This window comes from Anomaloglossus baeobatrachus, chromosome 3 (assembly GCF_048569485.1).
Source record: "Anomaloglossus baeobatrachus isolate aAnoBae1 chromosome 3, aAnoBae1.hap1, whole genome shotgun sequence".
NCBI classification, from domain to species: Eukaryota; Metazoa; Chordata; class Amphibia; order Anura; family Aromobatidae; genus Anomaloglossus; species Anomaloglossus baeobatrachus.
This window is the reverse complement of record NC_134355.1, coordinates 374,776,231-374,796,587: the sequence shown is the minus strand read 5'-3', so window position 1 is coordinate 374,796,587 and position 20,357 is coordinate 374,776,231.

The following is a 20,357-nucleotide window of genomic DNA, read 5'->3' as shown; positions in this document are numbered from 1 at the left end:
ATTTTTCCAACAAAATTTACAAAAAAAATGTTTAGGTACCACATCACATTTGGAGTGATTTGAGAATCCTAGGCGACAGAAAATACCAAAAAGTGACCCCATTCTAAAATCTGCACCCCTCACTCTGCTCAAAACCACATCCAAGAAGTTTATTAAGCCTTTAGGAGCTTCACAGGAACAAAAGCAATGTAGAAGGAAGAAAAGAAAATGTTACTTTTTTACACAAAAATGTTACTTTAGCCATAAAATTTAGCATTTTCACAAGGGTATCAGGAAAAAATGCACCATAAAATTAATTGTGCAATTTTTCCTGAGTACACCAATATCTCATATGTGGTGGAAATCAATTATTTGGGCGCACGGCAAAGCTTGGAAGAGAAGAAGCATCATTTGATTTTTTTGAAAGCAAAATTGTCTGGAATCATTAGCAGATGAGATGTTGCATTTGGAGACCCCCTGAGGTGCCTAAACAATTGAGCTCCCCCACAAGTGACCCCATTTTGGAAACTAGACCACTCATGGAATTTATCTAGATGTTTAGTGAGCACCTTGAACCACTGGAGGCTTCACAAAAGTTTATAATGTTCAGCCATGAAAATATATTTTTTTTTTCCACAAAATTATTTCACCCAGGTATCTTTTTTTTCACAAGGGTATCAGGAAAAAATGAACCATAAAACGTATTGTGCAATCTCTCTTGAGTACACAGATACCTCATATGTGGTGGAAAGTAATTGTTTGGGCGCACCGCGGGGCTCACAAGAGAAGGAGCGCCATTTCACAGCAAAATTGGTTGGAATTATTAGCGGACGCCATGTTGCGTTTGGAGACCCCCTGAGGTGCCTAAACAAGTGACCCCATTTTGGAAACTAGACCCCCCACATACAAAAAAATATTAGTTGGCGAAATAAAAATTACAAACTGGAGTAAAAAAAAATATATATGAGCGCCTGCAACTGACACTAAGGCAAGTGCCACACGTGAGAGCGATGCACAAATCTCGCATTGCATCATCTGGCACAGCCGCACACTCCTGTCTGGAAGAGAGCGACTGTGCCAGATGATGCGATGTGAGACTTGTGCATTGCTCTCACGTGTGGCACTGGGCTGGCCCTTACAATATTCAGTAAAAAATACTGTAGTTGACGATTACTACAGTATAATTTTACTGGCCCTAAACTAAGTTTATTTGTATTTCTTTCTTAGTTTACAGAAAAAAATCAGGACACACACACGGATGTGCTGCAAAAAGGGGGGGGACTAGGTGGGATGAAAAAAATATGGATGGAGGAAGGGAGATTGTGCGGCGGATGGAGGCACGGCGGACGATGGGAGAGTGCATGGCAGAGTATGGGAGAGTGCGCGGCGGAGGATGGGAGAGGGCGCGGCGAATGGAGCAGCGGCGAAGGATGGGAGAGGGCGGGCAGCAGATCAGGGTGAGAGGTGATGGAGGGGGCAGCAGATCGCGGAGGGTGAGAGGGGGTGGAGGGGGCAGCAGATCAGGGAGGGTGAGAGGTGGGGAAGGGGGCAGTAGATGAAGAGGATGGGAGAGAGCAGGCAGCAGATCAGAGAGGGTGAGAGGTGGGGGAGGGGTCAGCAGATAAAGGGGATGGGAGAGAGTGGGCAACAGATCAAGGAGGGTGAGAGGTTGCAGGAGGGGGCAGCAGATGAAGAGGATGGAAGAGAGTGGGCAGCAGATCAGAGAGGGTGAGAGGTGGGGGAGGGGTCACCAGATGAAGAGTATGGGAGAAAGCGGGCAGCAGATCAGGGAGGGTAAAAGGTGGGGGAGGGGGCAGCAGATGAAGAGGATGGGAGAGAGAGGGCAGCAGATCAGGGAGGGTGAGAGGTGGGGGAGGGGTCAGCAGATGAAGAGAATGGGAGAGAGCGGGCAGCAGATCAGGGAGGGTAAGAGGTGGGGGATGGGACAGCAGATGAAGAGGATAGGAGAGAGGGCAACAGATCAGGGCGGGTGAGAGGTGGGGGAGGGGGCAGCAGATGAAGAGGATGGGAGAGAGCGGGCAGATCACAGAGGGGAGTAGCGGCTGATGGGGGAGAGTGGTGGCAGATGGAGGGAGGGCAGCACATAGAGGAGGGCGGTGGATCGATGGTGGATCGGCGGCAGTGGTAGTGGATCAGCAGCAGTGGCAGCGGATCAGGGGCAGCGGATCGGGGGATCGGGGGCAGGGGCTTACCTATAGGGCACACGCAGGGATCACTCTCCTCAGCTTCCATGGATTGGATGGAGTGAAGCTAAGGGGGCAGTCACCTACAGGTCACTGGCCCCAGATCCACGGTGATTGGAGAGATCGGTCACAAGGCCGGTCTCTCCAATCAGAGCTGGGGACGGGTGAAGTAGAAATCACCCAGCTCCAGCCAATGATCAGTGCTATAGCTGCACTGATGATGGCTGGATTTCAATATTTCAGCCATTTTTAATGGCTGAAACATTACAGTGGCTGTGATTGGCTGAGCAGCATTCGTCAGCCAATCACAACCTCCGTAGGTCCGGGGAGGAGACACCCCCCTCCTGAGGTCAGGCAGAGGTCCCCTCCTTCCCGAATCTAAGGTTTTTATACACCAATTGCCCTCACCGAGGCTCTGGGGCCGCAATTTCGCCATGACATACTATGTACGTCATGGGTCGTTAAGTACCTGGTCACCATGACGTACCCAGTACGTCATGGGTCGTTAAGGGGTTAAGAGACAATCATCTTGGCTATCTCATACATACATTTTACTTGCAACTATTTAGTATATGATTAGTTATGCAGTCTTGTCATGTCACTGCATTGATACAGTTTTGCTTCTAAAAATTTAATGTTACATTTTCATTATCTTGTATTTTGTAAATTTCCTTCGGCTTTCAATACTTCCTTGATCCATTTAGGCATGCTCTTGATCAGATTCAAGCATGTCTTGACCGAAATCTGATCCCAGGTCTCTTTTACACGTTCCCAATGTTGGTGCATACTCGACAACTCACTTGGTTACATTTACAGCTTTTTCTTCAACTCTTCCCACAAGTATTCAATTGGCTTGAGGTCTAAATGGTATTGGACAATCCAGCACATCTACTTTATTTTCATTGAACCATTTCTTCTCCAATCTCTATGTATTTCTCTGGTTGTTATCCTGATGGAACACTATGTCGTCCTTTCCATAGCCATAGTATTCGAGTGTATGAATTAACTTGTCTTGTAGGATACTTACATGAGCTCAGCATTGAGGCTGCCACCGATCCTGGCCAAGTATTCAACACCTAGTGTTTTTATAATATTTTTTTTTCTCCTATGTATGTTATTTCCCACTGACAGACTGTAAATATGACATCTCTACCCAAGCATTTACTATTGTGTTATTTTTACAATGGACCATGTTATTGTCCCCTTCAGTGGGGAAATTCCATTCAAATGTATACCAAGCATGTAGCCATTCCTGAAAGTGTTCACATAACATTTTTCTTGTTGCTTTAATTTCTTCTCTTAAAGATCTAAGTATTCACCTGCAGATAATGTCAGTGAAGGTACAAATGTCTCATGCAATGATTAAGAACATTTGTTCAAAATGCATCAGATGAATCACTTACTGGTGTGAGCTGGATTTCATTTTGTGGACAATAAAGCCATAAATCATTTATCTTCAGAAGAATGCTGAATCACTCTTTCTTGTGCTAAAGCAGGATTAGAAAGCGGTCCATTGTCAGTCTGGAATAGCTGCATAGATCCACAGCTCAGATGGAAGAATCTGTCTACAGGACAACTATTTTAGTTGTATACTTTACAAATCTGGCCTTTGTGGAAGAGTGGCAACAAGAAAGCCATTTCTGAAAGTAAAGCTGGGTTCACACATAACGACAGCGACAACGACATCGCTGTTACGTCACCATTTTCTGTGACGTAACAGCGACCTTGTAAGTCGCTGTTATGATCGCTGCTTAGCTGTCAAACACAGCGACACAGCAGCGATCATAACGTCGCTACATGTGCAGAGAGCAGGGAGCCGCGCACACTGCTTAGCGCTGGCTCCTTGCTCTCCTAGCTACAGTACACATCGGGTTAATTAACCCGATGTGTACTGCAGCTACATGTCACAGTGCAGAGAGCAGGGAGCCGCGCACACTGCTTAGCGCTGGCTCCTTGCTCTCCTAGCTACAGTACACATCGGGTTAATTAACCCGATGTGTACTGCAGCTACATGTCACAGTGCAGAGAGCAGGGAGCCGCGCACACTGCTTAGCACTGGCTCCTTGCTCTCCTAGCTACAGTACACATAGGGTTAATTACCCGATGTGTACTGCAGCTACATGTGCACAGAGCAGGAGCCGGCACTAGCAGCAAGAGCGGCGGAGGCTGGTAACGAAGGTAAATATCGGGTAACCAGGGAAAGGTCTTCCCTTGGTTACCCGATGTTTACAGTGGTTACAGCTTTCCGCAGCTGCCAGACGCCGGCTCCTGCTCCCTGCTCGCTTCAGTTTGTCGCTCTCTCGCTGTCACACACAGCGATGTGTGCTTCACAGCGGGAGAGCGACGACGAAAAAATGAAGCAGGACATTCAGCAACGAGCAATGACCTTACAGCAGGGGCCAGCTCATTGCTGGATGTCACACACAGCGACAGCAACGGGATGTCGCTGCAACATGACAGAAAATGGTGACGTAGCAGCGACGTCGTTGTCGTCGTCGCTGTGTGTGACACCACCTTAAGTCATAAGACATCCTGTTTGCAAAAACCATGTGGGGACACAGCTAGCATGTGGAAGAAGGCGCTCGTGTCAGAAGAGACCAAAGTAGAATATTTTTAACTAAATGCAAAACACTACAGGGTACTTTACACGCTGCGATCTCGCTAGCGAGATCGCTAGTGAGCATACCTGCCCCCGTCGGTTGTGCGTCATGGGCACATCGCTGCCCGTGGCACACAACATCGCTAGGAACAGTCACACATACTTACCTGCCTAGCGACGTCGCTGTGACCGGCGAACCGCCTCCTTTCTAAGGGGGCGGTTCGTTCGGCATCATAGCGACGTCACTAACCAGCCGCCCATTAGAAGCGGAGGGGCGCAGATGAGCAGGCCGAACATCCCGCCCACCTCCTTCCTTTCTCATTAACGGCGGCCGCAGGTACGGTGATGTTCCTCGTTCCTGCGGTGTCACACATAGCGATGCCAATAAGTCCTAGATTAATCATGTCAGGCGTCTATGAGACACCCTCCATGATTAATCTGTAGATTACAGTAAATAAACACACACACACGAAAAAATCATTTATTAGAAATAAAAAACACAAACATATACCCTGGTTAACCACTTTAATCAGCCCCAAAAAGCCCTCCATGTCTGGCGTAATCCAGGATGGTCCAGCGTCGCTTCCAGCGCTGCTGCATGGAGGTGACAGGAGCTGCAGAAGACACCGCCACTCCGGTCACCTCCACGCAGCTAATGAAGACAGCCGCGCGATCAGCTGATCTGTCACTGAGGTTACCCGCTGTCACTGGATCCAGCGGTGGCCGCGGGTAACCTCAGTGACAGCTCAGCCGATCACGCGGCTGTCTTCAGTTGCTGTGTGGAGGTGACCGGAGCGGCTGTGTCTGCTGCCGCTCCGGTCACCTCCATGCAGCAGCGCTGGAAGCGACGCTGGACCATCCTGGATTACGCCGGACATGGAGGGCTTTTTCGGGCTTATTAAAGTGGTGAACCAGGGTATATGTTTGTGTTTTTTATTTCTAATAAATGATTTTTTCGGGTGTGTGTGTTTATTTACTGTAATCTACAGATTAATCATGGAAGGTGTCTCATAGACGCCTGACATGATTAATCTAGGACTTATTGGCAGCTAAGGGCTGCCAATAACTCCTTATTACCCCGATTTGCCAACGCACCAGGGCAAATCGGGAAGAGCCGGGTACAGTTCCAGAACTGTCACATCTAATGTATGCGGCAATTCTGGGCGGCTGTTGGCTGATATTGTTAGGCTGGGGGGCTCCCCATAACGTGGAGCTCCCCATCCTGAGAATACCAGCCTTCAGCCGTATGGCTTTATCTGGCTGGTTTTAAAATTAGGGGGGACCGCACGCCGTTTTTTTTAATTATTTAATTATTTATTTCACTACACAGTATAGACACGCCCACCGGCTGCTGTGATTGGGTGCAGTGTGACACCTGTCACTCAGCGTGGGGGCGTGTATCACTGTAACCAATCATAGGCGCCAGTGGGCGGGGAAAGCAGGGAATACGAGATTGTTTAATGGGCGGCCGGCTTTTTCAAAACAGTAAAAGCCGCCGCAGCAGTGTGAATGCCGTGCAGCGCCGGTGATCGAGGATCGGTGAGTATATGAGAGAGGGCTGCTCAATTCAGTTACTCAGGGGATTAGCGGTCACCGGTGGGTCCTTCACTGGTGACCGCTAATCAGGACGCAACACAGACAGAGCCGCAGCATGACCGTGAAGTCGGGTGAAGTTCACCCGAGTTCATTCTGAATGTGCGGCTCTGTCTGTGTCTGCTGTCATCTGCCATTCAGCTCTGCTACATGGCTGTCTGTGTCTGCTGTTAGCGGCCATGTAGCAGAGCTGAATGGCAGATGACATAGTAAAAACGCATCCCTACACATTACACACGCATGGCAAGTCAATAAATAAAAAAAAAAAGAAGGTGCCCAATGCATACGTCACTGAACACATGATCTAAAGGATCGCACACAAAATTGATCAATTTAACATAGACTACTAACGCTCGTGTGACAGCAAATGAACGACCTACGTGCAATCTCATAAGATCCCGTATGCAACCTGGGCGTGTCACATCGCAAATGCGATTGTACAACTAATTGCAACGTGTAAAGTGGGCTTAAGAAGGTGGAATGCTAGACTCCATCACTGCATTACAGATTTTCGGTCATTTTTAATTTTTTACTTGTAGGGAATAGGGCCCGAAAAGAGAGGGGGATTTATTATCTCTATGTTGTAATTTTATTTTAAGCAATGATCATAATGCCTTGAGAAAAATATCTTGCATGTTGCTACCAATAACCTTTGTGAGTTCTCTACACACACTGAATTGTGAAACAGAACTGGCCGCTTCTATTTTTTGCTTTCAGGATTAATTAATGTTAAAGTTGCCATTTATACAAATACCATAATGTCAATGTTGGATGACCCCTTTGAAGATGGTTCACTGCCTGGCTATTTAACCCTGCAATTGGATGCACAGAGCGGGGTTTTTTTCTGCCTTCTAGCAATTAAAGGACTTTGCTTGGCTGAAATGACATGTTTACACACATTTTGAGGAAGGTAACATTAGATAAATTTCACACGACTCAACACAGTAGTCATCTGACAACACAACGAATGGCACATTCATACAGAGCCAGGTCTGGGCACCGCACACACAAAAGAGTTTGTTCTGGGCGGCAGTAGACTGTCATGTTGTAGAAAAGCTGTAGACTAAAAATACAGTAACAGCTAAAGCTACTGATACATAAGAAGAATGAATTCTAACAATGCGTTTTATAAGCTGCAGTAAATTCTCTATTGATACTCATAGCTAAAAACACATCCAAAACTTTAGAGGCAGTTAGATTAAAATGTCAACCACACTAAACACAAGTCACCGAACAATACTGTCCTTCATTGGCGGCTCTGAAAAAACAAGATTGAAAGTTATACTGGAAAGTGCTATATTTCGCCTGACATGGATGCCTGTAGGCATGGACCTACTTTTTTTTTATAGAAAATCCAACTTGTTTTTAGCATGACATGTCACTTTGGTAGGATTCTTTAACATTTTCTATTTCATTTTCAATAATGGTAGATCATGCCATTACCTTTGTAGAAGTATGCAATGTTTTTGATCTATTTTAATCCTTAGCTCATTCTCATTCTCTGTAAAGATGAAATAATAGCTAATGGCAAATGAACATTTCATATCCATCATGAAGAACAAAGTTCTGCCAATACTGCTTATTTCTCCTTAATGTTTCTGCATCTGATTCTCCATTCATGTGCAATTAGGAGTTCTTTGTGCTGAGCATCTGAGCCTAAAATACACATACAGTATCTACCACATTCATTCCTCTTTATCAATTCAGAAATCAGTGACATGATGGGACAAATCTCCTGGTTGTATATGAGCAGAAGTTTCTGAATGTGAATCCCCCAAGACTCTGAGATCCTCCCATGAGAACTGTAGGATGGGCAATCATTGATTTAATTGCACTAAATGAAGGCACACATCAGACCCCTTAAAGAGCTTGACCCCTTAATAAGACTATCATGACCTTTGATGTGCTTGAACGTCAAACATTGTGTCCCTGACTTTGATGTGGGCACGCTTGCCAAGCACGCATCTCATCCATTGGATGATGGCCAATTTGACCTTTAAAATGCCGCTTTCAATCTTTGACAACAGTTTTTAACATGTGCCGGCAAGACTTTCTGGATCTGCTGATGACCCCTGTGTCTGTCATTACGATACTCTTATGCAGCCTTGTTATTTATTGTCATAAAGCCTTGCTTTATTAGTATACAGCACCTGATCTCCAAGCTCGGACGTGGAATTTTTTTAAAAGTACATGTTCAAAATCGAGCTCTGGACACCCAGTGTCCGTTACGAAGCACAATCTTTACAGTTCGAGTTCGCTCATCCCTATGGAAGATATCCATTTCTTACTTCAATGTTCCATCTGTGTTTCATCTACTTTTCACTGATCCATCGCTAAGAGTCCATCGATAAATAAAAGTTCAGAAAGTCTACCTGCTTCAGTTTTTAAAAATGGATGAGAAAAAATGGATGTAACAAATGTCAAAGAAAAATGATCTATTTTCCAGATGTAATAATAAACACAAATGTGGGAATCTAGTTTTATCCTGTACGAACCACACAAAGAAAACACAATTTTTTAATGTGTTGCCAACCCAGTATTTTTATCTTATTTTGAGATTAGCCCAGAAGATGACATACAGTTGATTGCAAAAGTTTCCCCACCACCCCCTGACTGACTTGTTACCTATTTTGCTACATTACATCCTGTGTATAAATATTTTTGTAATCCAATTTGTGTGTGATACATCAGCACTAAATAGTCTAAGTTGGGGAAGTAAAGTGAGGAAAAATATAGGCAAAAATTAATCTTATGGGATAAAAATACTAAAAATTGCCATGGGCATATATGATCACCCCTTTTGCTATGAAGTCCCTTAAAATTTCTGGTACATGCAATTACCCTCATAAGTCACATGCTTAGTGAAAGGAAGTCCACCTGTGTGCAATCTATAGGGGGCTTTACATGCAGCGACATCGCTAGCGATGTCGCTGGTGAAAGCACCCACCCATGTCGTTTGTGCGTGGCGGGCAAATCACTGCCCGTGGCACATAATATCGTTAGGAGCCATCACACGGGACTTACCTGCCTAATGACGTTGCTGTTGCCGGTGAACCACCTCCTTTTTAGGGGGCGGTTAGTGCGGTGTCACAGCGGCGTCACTAAGCGGCCACCCAATAGAAGCGGAGGGGCAGAGATGAGTGGGACGAACATCCCACCCACCTCCTTCCTGCCACATTGCTGGCGGCCGCAGGTAAGCTGTAGTTCGTCGTTCCCGAGGTGACACACATAGCAATGTGTGCTGCCTTGGGAACGACGAACAACCTGAGTCCTCAACAACCAGCGATTTTTTGGAAAAGGAGCGATGTGTCAATGATGGACGATTAGGTGAGTATTTTCCATCGTTAACGGTCGCTCGTTGGTGTTACATGCAACGACGTTGCTAATGATGCCGGATGTGCGTCACGGAATCCGTGACCCGGCGATATATCGTTAGATACATCGTTGCGTGTAACGGGGCCTTAAGTGTCACATGGTCTGTCAGTATATACACACCTTTTCTGAAAGGCCACAGAGGCTGCAATACCATTAAGCAAGAGGCACCACTAACCAAACAACACCATGAAAACCAAGGAGATCTCCAAACAAGTCTGAAACAAAGTTGTTGAGAAGTACAACTCAGGGTTACATTCTAAAAAATAAATATCCTAATCTCTGATGATCCCTTGTAGAACCATCAAATCCATTAATATCCAATGGAAAGAATATGGTACTACAACAAATCTACCAAGAGAGGGCTGCCTACCCCCACTTTCAGCCCAGGCAAGGAAAGCATTAATCAAAGGCAGCATAGAGATCAAAAGTAAACCTGAAGAAGCTGCAGCGTTCCCAAGCAGAGATTTGAGTATTTGTCCATACAACCTCAATAAGCCGTACCCTCCATAGAGGTGGTCTTTATGGAAGAGTGGACAGAAATAAAGCCTTAATTTACACCCAAAAATTGTAAGGCTCAGTTTGAGTTTACTACAAAAGACATATGGAGACTTCCTAAACGTATGGAGGAAGGTGCTGTTGTCAGATGAGACCAAATTTGAACTTTTTGGCCACCAAGGTAAATGCTATGTCTGGCACCAAACCAAAACAGCTTATCACTCCAAGAACACCATCCCCACTTTGAAACATGGCAGTGGTAGCATCATGCTTTGGGGATGTTTTTCAGCAGCAAGAACAGGGAAAATGGTCCAAGTCGAGGGGAAGATGGATGGGGTGAAATACAGGGATATTCTTGAGCAAAACCTGTTTCAGTCTGACAGTGATTCCAGACTGGGATGGAGATTCACTTTCTAACAAGGCGATGACCCAAAGCATACCTGTTAAAGCAACATTTGAATGGTTTAAGGGGAAACGTGTAAATGTATTGGAGTGGCCTTCTCAAAGCCCAGACCTTAATCCAACTGACAATCTGTGGTTAGAGTTGAAGATTCCTCTTCACCAGAGGAAACCATATGTAACGTTGCATTCCTGCCTCTCCCCTCCTGCAGGGATGCACTCTGACTCACTGCCGCAGCCGGCTCCTTCTACGCTGCCCAACATCTCTGCTACCTCCTTAACATGTCTTCCACCTCCCGGAGTCGGTGCGCACATCACAGGACCTCTGGGAGCGCTCCTAGGGACTGCTTGTGCCCTGCTGCCCCATTTTTAAAGGGCAAGCACGCAACTCCCAGGAAGTGCCTCTCAGCCTATTGCTGAGAGGCACTTGGTATTTAAGGCAAGCTCCCACTAGGGGAGTTGCCTGTTCAATGCCTTAGCTTAGCTAGTTAGTGTCCAGTACTCCAGCTAGCTAGTTGTCAAGTGTCCTTGTCTGTCCCATCCATTCAGTCTTGTTGGTTACCTGCCTGTTGGTCCTGTCCTGTCGGTGCCAGTGTCCCTGCCTGTTTGTCCCTCCAGCCATAGCTATCATGGTGGCCCTAGCCACACCAGAAACTGTGCCTGTCCATCTGGCCATGCCTCCAGTCTCAGCTACCCCGATGGCCCTAGCCACACCAGAGACTGTGCCTGCCTATGCTGGTTGTGTCTCCAGCCTCAGCTATCCCAATAGTCCTTGCCACACCAGAGGCTGTGCCTGTCCATACCGGCTGTGCCTCCAGGCTCAGCTATCCTGGGGGCCCTTGACACACCACAGACTGTACCTGTCTGTCCTGGCAGTGCCTCCAGCCTCAGCTACCCCGGTGGCCTTCTCCACACCAGAGACTGTGACTGTCTAGCCTGGCCATGCCTCCAGCCACAGCTATCCTGGTAGCCCTCACCACACCAGAGACTATGGCTTTCTGTCCCAGCTGTGCATCCAGCCTCAGCTACCTTGGCGGCTCTCGCCACACAAGAGACTCTGTGCCTGTCCAGCCTGGTTGTGCCTGCCCACCCTGGCCATGCCTTCTGCCTCTGCTACCCTCGTGGTCCTTGTTTAAACTTGAGACTTAGCCATGTCTGCTCCTGTGTCTGTGTGAAGCCCCACAGGTGTTGTGTCGGTGCATTACCTTCAGGGACTCCACGTGGGATGGTCTTGTCACAGGTAGGTTGCTTCTTTAGGAGTTTCGTGACGCCACTCTCGGTATTGCGGTCAGGGTGACTGCCACTGCAGATTAGGGGACGACTGGGGCTGATGTTGGATGCAGCTAGATGTAGTGGCCTCCCGAGAGTAAGGTAAGCCCCAGGGCCTTGTGTAGGTGTGTGGAACCACAGGTCGCAGAATGACTCAGGCACAGTCCAGACAGTCTTTCAGGGGTTTTACTCACAGTAGATGGCAGGGTGAGTACCCGGGCGTAGCTGGGATGAACCAGGAGAAACCAGGAATTCCTTCAGGCTGACTGTGAGGGTGACTACCGACTCACCTTCTCTAGCCCTGATGTTTTTGTGGTGACCCCGACTTGAAGTCACTACGGGGGTCACCCAGGGAAGTTGCTGCTGCCTGTTCTCCCCTCTTTTCGGCCCGTTTGCTTGTAGCCTGGACCAGGTCACTCCGGCTGCTTGCCTCTTGTGAGCTATGGGCCCTCTCGTTGCTACGTGGCTGCGGACTCTGTGGTGTTATGGTGGGGGTCTGAAGTGCCCCCTCCGGCAGGTTTGGCAGGAGAAAATTGAATGAATCTCTGCACTGGGACCTGTTATTCTTACGGGCCTGGTACCTCCCTGGTTGTCCCCTTACTCAGCCACCGCTTGCCTCCAGCCTCGGGTGGTTTTCGGGTGGCACTCCCAGGTGACCATTCTCCCCCATCGGTAGCCACTGCACGTGCGCTGTCAGATTGTGCCAGACTCCAGGGTCTGCTGTATGCGTCTGCTCTTCCTGAGCTGCACTCACCAACTGGCTCACTACTTCCTCCCCACTGTGCCTGCCTCGCAACATAGCAACCAGGCTCTCTACCAAACCCCTTGAGTGGAGATGGAGGCCACGCCCCCTCCTGGATTCCCCAGGTGTCCACCAAAGGTCCATGTGGGAGACCTGATTACTATGCACCTGTGTAATCACACCTCCGTCAGCCTTCTGGTTTACCTGTATTGTACTGCCCCCAGCATGGGTGCAGTACTCAGTGGTGCCTGACCAGGTCAGGGGCGCCACATCTGCCTCTGCCTGGAGGGGTCAACTGCTACAGTCCCAGCCTTTACCCTACAAAGGGGTCGGTCCAGGGTTTCCCTGTGGTTCAGTGGGTCCACTTCAGCCCTCTGCAGCACTATCCCTGGCAGTGCGTGTGACAGTTTGAACAGGCCATGGACTCCGCTGACTCCGGCTTTTTGCCCCAGGCTGAACTTTGCTATATGATGGAACTTCCAAGAGTGAAGAAATTTGTCTGCCTGGCTCTGTCTTTCCAAAGGCCTTTTGTGTTTTCTGCATCCTGTTTCCATACCTGTTGCTGAGCCTATAAGAGTGACCAGCGTCCATATGGCTGAGCTATGTTGTGAGAATTTTCAAGCCAAGGCCCAGTGTGAAGCTGCGGTTTAGCATCTCCAGGCTTCCATCCGATGCCCTCTGAAGCCTTTGTTGGTGTTGCATGTGGAAACCCCATCTGATACCCTCTGAAGCCTTCGTCGGTGTCATGTGTGGATGGACTGCCCCAATCTGAACCTGAATGCTTCATTCCTAAACCTGTGGCCAGCCTCGTTTCTGATGCCTCCTGAAGCTCTTGTTGGTGTCGTGCGTGGATGGAATGCCCCAGTCTGAACCAGAATTCCCCGCTCTTGATCCTGTAGGAGATATGTAATCGGAGAAGATTTTCTTTCTCATTTTGCCTTGTCTGTCTTGTCCATTTTTTCTAGGTCTGCCTTGGATCCATGTATTTCTGTCTTGCTGGCCTATCCTGATTTTTGCCTGCCTGCTAGCTATGAGTGACTTTGATGTGATTTTTTCTTGCCAGTCTGTCCTGATTTACACCTGCCTACCAGGTAACAGTGACTTTCATGTGATTTCAGCTTGAAAGTCTGTCCTGTTTTCCGCCTGCCTGCCAGCTACCAGTATCTTTGAAGTGACTTTGTCTTGCCAACCTCTCCTGATCTCTCTCTGTCTGCCAGCTACCATTGACTTTGATGTGATTTTGTCTTGCCAGCCTGTCTTGATATCCGCCTGTCTGCCGGCTACCAATGATTTTGAGGAGAGAAACCCTACTTCAGCCTTAAGGATGAGCGGGTGTAAGGGGGGGTACTGTAATGCTGCGTTTCTGCCTCTTCACTCCTGCAGGGACGTGCTCTGACTCACCACAGCAGCTGGCTCTTTCTACACTTTCCGGCATCCCTGCTCACTCCTCCACATGGTGTGAGGTAGTGGGGGGACTCGTATGTGAAGGACAGTATGTATCCCCCAGAATGCACACAGAAACATATTAGAGTACTGGACAGAGGTCAGTCCACTCCCTCCGGGCCAGGTTTTGGATACAGTTAATGACCATTGATTTCATTTAAAAGTTCCTGCAGAAGTTTGGGAGGGGCAGAGTTTGTTTTGTTAGTTGCAGAGCAGGGAGCTTTGTGTACGCCAGCCCTGTGTGGAGCTAGAACACAGATCTGTGGATTCTGCTGTTGCATCGTGGAGTGACCGGGCAAGGCCGTCTCCCATGGTAACCAGTACCTTCTGTCTGCTTATATTCGTACTGTGTGGAACGCCGGCTGCAATCCGGAGGACATCTATGGTTACCTGTTATCTTCAAGTGCTGAATAAAAGCTGTGTGAATTGGACTGTACTGGGTCACTGCCTCTTTGTCGCCCTGTGTGAACCCCGCAACGTTACAATGGTTACCTCCCCTTCCCACCTTCTGAACTCTGTGCACGCATCACAGAACCTCCGGGAGTGCTCCTAGGGAGCATGAGCCACCGCTGCTCCATTCTTAAAGGGTCAATGCGCCACTCCTAGGAAGTGCCTCTCAGCCTATTGCTGAGAGTCACTGGGTATTGGTGCGTGCTGCCACCACCATGTTTGACGGTGAGGATGGTGTTTTCAGGATAATGTAGTGCTAGTTTTTCACCACACATAATGTTTTGCATTCAACGCAAAAAGTTCTACTTTGTTCTCATCTGACAAGAGCACCGCATTCCACATGCTAGCTTAGTTCTTTGCATGATTTTTGCAATCTGCAAATAAGACTTCTTACGGCTTGAATTAAAAAATGGCTTTCTTCTTGCCACTCTTCCATAATGGACAGATATGTGGAGCACATCTAACAGTTGTAACTAACAGTTTTCCTGTAGACAGATTATCCCACATAAGCTGTGGATCTCTGCAGCTCCTGCACAGTGACCATGGGTCTCTTGGCTGCTTCTCTAATTAGTGCTCTCCTTGCTCGATATGTTGACTGCTTCTCTAATTAGTGTTTTACTTGCTTGGCATGTCAATTTAGGAGGACGGACATGTCTTGGAAGGTTTGTGTGGCGCCCCTACGGCTTCAGGCAGCACAGGGTACTGCATCTCACCAGAGGTGCAGTATTCATCTCAGATACGGAGAAGGTCATCACCGGTAAACCACCGCCAACACACAAAACCAACACACAACACAGGGGCTCTTCCACTGGGACTGGGCTAGGGTAGGTGCTGGGTTCGCCATTGTGAGGTATGGGACCTCTTGCCCACTATTCCAGGAACCCAGGAGGCGGGGCACCAACAGGGGTAGTTAGGAACCATCTCACAGGATAGCCAGTCTGTTTTGGGAGCAGTAAGCACCAGGTCGCACTCAGGAGGAGACAAGCAGAGACACGAACAGTTCGGGACCCGTGGTCTGGAGCTGGAGGCTCGATCCGGGTTCTTATGAAAGAAGGGGGATCCCAGGGTTTGCAGGGAGTGCAGAAGGCACCCGTGACCCATTCCAAGGCCCAGGAGCTGGGGGTTGAGGGAAACTGGAGAAAGGAGATGCATAGAAGGAAACACTGGCCGGGATCGACTGAAGCTAATCACAGCATAGCTCGGTGCTCCAATGGCGGTGTGCTTCCAGTGAGTAAAGACCTTGAACTGCAGCCTCTGTTCGTCCCATTACTGCCGGCGCTTCCAACATCTCACCCCATCGTCATCAGTGACTACTACCACTCCTATCATCCTTCCTGGGGACAAGCTCTGCCTGTGGAGAGCTGTGACACCCAAGCTGTGTTACTATCTGCCCCAGAAGAGAGAAGTCCCGCAGCGGCGGCAAATACTGGCCGCCCATAACAGGTGGCATCACGAACAACTACCCCCATCGTCCCCATCCCCAGTTTTATTGACACCGCCAGGGGCATGAAACCGGGTAAGGCCACCGCGGTGACCCAAGAATAGCACCCCGGCCTGGTGACGGGTAACCCAAGACCCTGTGGGCACGTCATTTGCATTGGTGCCATACTCCATCCATTTTTGGATGAAGTATTGAACAGTGCTCCTAGAGATATTCAGAGCTTAGGCTATTTTTTTTTTATAAACTAACTCTACCTTCTCCTCTCCTGAACTTTATCACTGACCTGTCTGGTGTGCTCTTTGGTTTACATGATGTTGTTTGATCTGTTATGTTTTCAAACAAACCTCTGAACCCTGCACAGAAGAGCTGTAATTATACAGAGAATAAATTACACACAGGTGGACTCAATTCACTAATTAAGTGACTTCTGGAGGCAATTGGTCACTCAGGATTTTATTTTTATGGTATCAGATTTCAGACGGCTGAATACACATGCATGTCACAATTTTCAGATTTGTATTTTTTAAATATTTTGAAAACCATGTATCATTTCCTTCACAAATACTTTCTACTTTTTGTTGGTATATCACATAAAATGCCAATAAAGCACATTTAAGTTTGTGTATGTAATGTAAAAAAAATGTGGAAAAGTTCATGGAGTATGAATACTTTTTCAAGGCATTGTATGTGGGAATTTTGATGAAATCACAATTACACCCGTTCCATGGACTGAGCTCGTATTGCAATGACTAGCCCTGACCAAAGTCAACTGCCTGATAGGCATATTTATGAGGCAGATAGTTCACATCAGGACACCAACTAACAGGTATTATGATCCTGACGTCAGTTTTTCTCATGAGTGCTATCCTTGTATTTTTCTTTACCTATGAGTGTCTGTGGAGCCATTCACATGTCTGATTTTGTTCCTTAAAGTAGTCCATGCTAAATTGCGGAAACATGTTCAATATTGATCTGAGTGGGGGATCAAACTTGGCAATGAAGGTCTATGGGTCGGTGAAAAAATTCGGACAGTACGTGGCTGTAATCATGTGTAATCCATCTCTCACTAAGGCCTGTTTCACATGTCAGTGAAAAACACAGACATTTTTCACTGACATGTTTAAAATGCATATGTCCCGCCGTGTGCCGTGATTCACGGCACACGTGGGTTGTCCATGTGCAATCCGTGAGACGTGATCCGTCATCCGTGATTGCACATAGCGATAAACTCACCTGTCCCGGCTCCTGCTGTCCGTGGTGCTGAACTCTGCTGCAGCTACTTCCGGGTCAGCTCTGCCTGCATACATGAATATGCATGAGAAAAAGCAGCCGACTCTGAAACAGAGCATGCAGAGGCCAGAGACAAGCAGCGCTGGAGAAGGTGAGTTAAAAATGCTTTTTATTTTCAATGTTCGTGTTTTTCTGGTACGTGTTTTACGGACCACACCATAGTGTGGTCCGTGGGACATCAGTGATGCCAGAAAAAAATGGACTTGTCTCCGTGCGGCAATCATGGACACGCGTGTACGCCGCACGGAGACATGGTCAGTGAAAAATTACTGATGTGTGCGCAGACCCATTGATTTTAATGGGTCTGTGTATGTCCGTGATTCTGGTACGTATAAGAACTAGCACATACGTACCAGAATCACTGACGTGTGAAAGAGGCCTAACATATAGGAGAAGGTTGAAAAACTTGTTTTCTTTATCATCAGTGAAAAAACAAAGGAAACTCTAATCAAAATTTGATGAAACTGTAGGTCAAAAAAATGACATCTAAAGTCTGTGTTTCACTGATGTGTGAAATGGGATTAATCATCTGTTTTTAGGATTAGCCACATTAAATATGGATTTTTTAGACTTTTCTAAAAAGCACATAGGGGCATGAAATGTGACACTTGGTGCTATTAATGTGGTAATGTGGGATAGTCATCTGTCAACGCTATTATTTTGGTAACAATTTAATGGTGTCACTCTGAAAACACACAATAGTCTTGGATATAACTGAAGCTAAACTGATAAAGACATGACGGAATTGTCTTACCATCTAAATAGCTGTCAATTATATATTTCACACGCAAATCTGTTCTCAGCAGTATTATGACTAGTTACTACAACAATGTCTCGAACTCTAGTACTTTGCTTTAGGCTACAACTTGCTCGACAGCTGTTGATGAGGCATGGCAAAGTCTACAACCTGTACATCTAACCGGTAGGGGAAAGGTAGGGCCAATCAGAAGTTCCTAGAATTAGGCTTACACTATGGGAGGAATTTATCATGAAAGGAATTGTTGAAGTCAGACTTGCTTCTGGCTGTGTTGTCATTTTATGTGCTAAATGCATTAATGTGATGCACAATGTTTAATGAATTTGCCACATCTAAAGGCCCCGTCACACTAAGCAACATTGCTAGCAACATCGCTGCTAACGAACAACTTTTGTGACGTTGCTAGCGATGTTGCTGTGTGTGACATCCAGCAACAACCTGGCCCCTGCTGTGAGGTCGTTGGTTGTTGCTGAATGTCCTGGGCCATTTTTTAGTTGTTGCTGTCCTGCTGTGAAGCCCAGATCGCTATGTGTGACAGCGAGACAGCAACAACTAAATGTGCAGGCAGCAGGAGCCGGCTTCTGCGGAGGCTGGTAACCAATGTAAACATCGGGTAACCAAGAAGCCCTGTCCTTGGTTACCCGATATTTACCTTCGATACCAGCCTCCGCCGCTCTCACTGCCTGTGCTGCCGGCTCCTGCTCTGTGCACATGTAGCTAGTTGCAGGACACATCGGGTTAATTAACCTGATGTGTGCTGTAAGTAGGAGAGCAAGGAGCCAGCACTAAGCATTGTGCGCTGCTCCCTGCTCTGTGCACATGTAGCTGCAGCACACATCAGGTAATTAATCCCATGTGTGCTGTAAGTAGGAGAGCAGGGAGCCAGCGCTAAGCATTGTGCGCTGCTCCCTGCTCTGTGCACATTTAGCTGCAGCATACATCGGGTAATTAACCCGATGTGTGCTGTAGCTAGGAGAGCAAGGAGCCAGCGCTCAGTGTGCGCTGCTCCCTGCTCTCTGCACATGTAGCTCCGTGCAGTGGTAACCAAGGTAAATATCGGGTTGGTTACCGATATTTACCTTAGTTACCAAGCGCAGCATCTTCCACGCGGCGCTGGGGGCTGGTCACTGGTTGCTGGTGAGCTCACCAGCAACTCATGTAGCCACGCTCCAGCGATCCCTGCCAGGTCAGGTTGCTGGTGGGATCGCTGGAGTGTCGCAGTGTGACAGCTCACCAGCAACCTCCTAGCAACTTACCAGCGATCCCTATCGTTGTTGGGATCGCTGGTAAGTTGCTTAGGGGCACTTTGCACACTGCGACATCGCAGGTGCGATGTCGGTGGGGTCAAATTGAAAATGACGCACTTCCGGCATCGCCTGCGACATCGCAGTGTGTAAAGGCTGGATGATACGATTAACGAGCGCAAAAGCGTCGTAATCGTATCATCGGTACAGCGTCGGCGTAATCCATAATTACGCTGACGCAATGGTCCGATGTTGTTCCTCGCTCCAGCAGCAGCACACATCGCTGTGTGTGAAGTCGCAGGAGCGAGGAACGTCTCCTACCGGCCTCACTGCGGCTTCCGTAGGATATGCGGAAGGAAGGAGGTGGGCAGGATGTTTACATCCTGCTCATCTCCGCCCCTCCGCTCTGATTGGCCGCCTGCCGTGTGACGTCACAATGACGCCGCACGACCCGCCCCCTTAACAAGGAGGCGGGTCGCCGGCCACAGGGACGTCGCACGGCAGGTGAGTGTGTGTGTGAAGCTGGCGTAGCGATAATTTTCGCTATGCCAGCTATCACCACATATCGCTGCTGCGACGGGGGCGGGGACTATCGCACTCGGCATCGCAGCATCGGCCTGCGATGTCGTAGTGTGCAAACCCCGCCGTAGTGTGACGGTACCTTTAGACCTGACTTTCCACTTTTACACTACCCTTCTACTGGATTAGTTTTGTAGCATTCTGTGTAAATTTTTCCGGTCTTAGTGCATGATAATTCAGCTTCTGGAGCACTATTGTACGCTATTGTGGTGTGCTGTGGAGATACCCTTGTTGTTGTGTATTTCCTTCCTTTTCTTTATTACCTCCCTGTGAACATATTGTCTTTACGTCTGTGATTGACTGCTGTGAGAGTGAGTTTTAGGCTATGTGCGCACAGTGCGTTTATGCGTGTTTTTCGGGTGCGTTTTTGGCCTCATAACTGCATGACTTTGCTTCCCCAGCAAAGTCTATGAGTTTTCATTTTTGCTGTCCACACACAACTGTTTTTTTAAGCTGCGGTTTTGAGCTTGAAAAAAAAAATGGACATGGCAATTCTTT